Source organism: Drosophila kikkawai, chromosome X (genome assembly GCF_030179895.1).
Source record: "Drosophila kikkawai strain 14028-0561.14 chromosome X, DkikHiC1v2, whole genome shotgun sequence".
NCBI lineage: Eukaryota > Metazoa > Arthropoda > Insecta > Diptera > Drosophilidae > Drosophila > Drosophila kikkawai.
In genome coordinates, this window is record NC_091733.1 from 21,517,062 (window position 1) to 21,520,787 (window position 3,726).

Genomic DNA, 3,726 nt, shown 5'->3' on the forward strand with positions numbered 1-3,726 from the left:
CGAAACTATCTCGTAATGATTAAATGATATACCAAATATGTATATGTGAAATGTTCTGAAACAGTAGATGTTTTTTTTTTTGAGCTATCTCATAAAAATATATATTTATAAAGTACGATAAACAGATGCTACTGTTGATGTCTGATATATATATATATATATATATATATATATATGATATTTAAACGCACTTGTGTAATAAATAAACCATGTTAACTGCAACCTGAAGCGTTTAACCACTAAATTAAAACAAAGCGGGGGGTTGTTTTTTTTTTTTGGTAAATTTTTCATTCAATTTTATTTCATTTTTTTGTTGATTTTCTTTTTAGTTTGCTTGTCTCGTTTTGTCATATTTTTATTTTATTTTGTATACCATTGCTTGCCGGCTTTTTGTTTTATTTTGTTTGGTTTTAGGTTTCGTTATCGGTTTTCGTTTGGATTTCGTTTTATGTTTTTTATTTTTTTATTTTTTTTGGATTTTTGTTTATGAAAGAGCAAAAGAGCGTGAACAAAACTAATACGTACAATAAAATACAAATATAATAATAATTTACATACATTCATATAATTTATTTGTATGAGTATAGTAAAATTTACGTTTTCATCGCTTATCGCTTTTGGTTTTGCAATATAAGTTATATAATAATATGCATCTAAATTTGTGTCACCTCACTATCAGTATTTTCTTCACTGTGTGGCTGTGTGTGGTGTGAGTGTCATCTGTTTCGTGTGTCCTTGTTAGTTGTTAGCTATATTTATGGTAAATACATTCAAATCCATAAATATGTACTCGAGTCCTGATTAAATCCACACGGTGTTTCAATGCTATCGCGTTAGCTTGATTAAATAAATCGAAATTAATCGAATTGACAAGCCACAAATTGTATCTTGCTATAGTTCGATTTATTTGTCGCAGTTTCTGATACAATTTGAAATCATTTCGAATCATTTACTGTGATTCAATGAATCGGATTATCGTAACATTGTAAGATTGATTTCTCAAATAAATCGAAATTAATCGAATTGATTTGACAAATTTTGTGTCAAGCCACAAATTGTATCTGTCTTTATACATATACTGATACAGTTTGAAATCATTTCGAATCATTTACTGTGATTCGATAAATCGGAACATTGTAAGATTGATTACTCGAATAAATCGAAATTCATCGAATTGATTAGACAAATTTTGTGTCGAGCCACAAATTGTATGTTTGTTTAGTGAAAAAGTGTCTGCTTTAATTCGATTCTCTTGCCGCAGTTTCTGAAACAGTTTGAAATCATTTCGAATCATTTTCGAATCATACGATATATCGGATTATCGAAACACAGTGTCGATTAACCTGGGACTCAAATATATATACCTTATGTGGTATGGAATACGTTAAGTTAGAGCATTTTCTTGTTTAGCTGCTGGGCGGCTGTTGTGGGTTTTCTTTTCGGTTGTCGGAGTGTAGGGGGGGGTGTGAGGTTTTATGTTTTTATTTAGTTTTTATTTTCTTTTTTTTCCTTTTTGTGTACAAATAAATTGAAATATTTCTACTCAGGGAGCTACGAATACAATATCGAAATGTGAGTAAATGTAAGTAAGCATATTTAAAGTAAGGTAAGTACATGGGTATGCGGTATATGGTTAAACTAATTGGGTAAATACCAATACAAGGTAATGCATAATTAGGTGCTGACCTTGGACTTTGTCGCAAAAAGTATATGTATGTATATCTGTACGATACGCTATAGACAATCATAATTAGCATACACAATCAAATGGATAATTAATTAATTAAGTTTGAAGTTGAGTTCTAATATTTGGTTTTTATTTATTTTTTTTTGGTTTTGTTTTCATCGCCAAGTTCTTGCACACGCTCACACACACATATATATATATATATAGTTGGCTTACATATATATGTATGTATATACATATACATAACGCTTATCGGATTTCCTTATGCACAAAATTGATTTAAATATTTTTGCAATGTTTTGTTTTTTATTTACTTAGTTACTTAGTTCGGTTTGGGCGCGTTCCGTCTGACAAAGCGGCTACGTATATTAGTTGTTGTTTTTTTCTTTGTCTCATTATTGTTGCAGTTGTTAGTTGTATCTTTTTGTAAACCTATTTGCTTGTTTGTAAGCAAATCATACAACATTTTCCTTAAGAAACTTGCTTGCTGCTGCTGTCAACTGCTTGTAAAAAGTCCTTCGACTGCTGTAACTGCTTGGAAGGGAGCAGGCCACGTCTTTCGGTGTGGATTCAACTGCTTGCACTGCTTACCGTGTCCGTTGCCTTTGTTTTAGGGCTTTAATATCTTTTCATTTTTTTTGTAATTTGCATTATTTTGTCGCATTTTGTCAATGCTTAAAAACTAAATTCAAGTTTCATATATATTTATATATATTTGCTAATTTGCATGCACTTTCGTCTTTGTCTTTAGCTTAGATTGGTATCGATGAAATCGCCTTACGTGACTAGATTTTAAGTGTATATCGATAAAAATGTTTGGAAGTTGTTTTTTGTTTTTTTTTTTTTGGGATTTAGCTTCGGGAGGCGTTTTTAATTCGCTTCGCTTCGCTCTCACTTTCGGCTCAAATTCTTCATTTTTGGTGTTGCTCTGTTATCGCGGCTATATCCTGGCCATATAAGTAGACATACATATATCTGCTTACATTGTTGTATTTAATTTTTAAATGCATTTCATGCGTAGTTAATGATTTTCATTGTTGGGTTGAGTTTTAGTTGCTTTTATTTTTCTTATTTTTTTTGTTCTGCTAAAATGAATATCAAACCACCGATCGTTGAGATCCGATTGCTGTGTGTCCTTATAGTGTGTTGTTGTGCTGTGGCTCTATAGCTCTGTAAATTTCTTATTTAAGTTTCTGCTTTAACTGTCTTCAAGGACAACGAAAGACGTTACGAATATGCATTGATTAATACGGGTGTTTCTTTGGGTATTTTTTGCGTAATTTCTTGTTTGTATTTTTGTAAATTGTAAATTGTAAGTGGCGAAGCTTTTGTGATGGCACTTATGCGTGCCGGCTCCGTGAATGTGAATGTGACCGAGTCGCTGAGTTGCGATTTGTACAACTGCGTTCCGTTCGCCTCCCTCCGATCTTCATATATATATATTATATATATAGTTAAGTCAGCATTTGGGGCCAAAACAGCCAACTCGCGCCACATCTTTATATTGCTTTTGTGAATGACGAAACACACAGACATGCGCAGGCGCAGCTGCGCTGCGGCGTTTATTTTACGGATATTACTTGATTACGTGATTATACCATATACCATATTGAGTATTGAGTAGGTTAACTAGTCGCCGGTAAGTCGAGGGAAACGAATCATCATCGAATCAGCTATTCAATTCGATAAACCGATCGCCAAAGTTGATAACAAATACCATAACTGCTTGCGGGCTGCACTGCTTGCCACCGGAAAGGGCACTGCTTGCGTGACGATGTTGACTTTAGCTGGTGGAACTTCCGGTTCGATCGTTATTTCGCTGAAATTCGTTTCTAGGTAATTTTTAGGTATTTTTTTAATGTATTTCACATTTCACTTTGCTCATATTCCTTAAGATTTTTGTGATTCCGTAGTGGTTTCTTGATTCTCTTATCCTTGTGTACTTGTATATATCGTTATACATACTTAATATGTATATATATATATATAGATATATATATATTTTAATAAATTTTACTATAAATCTTTGTTTAAAAAAC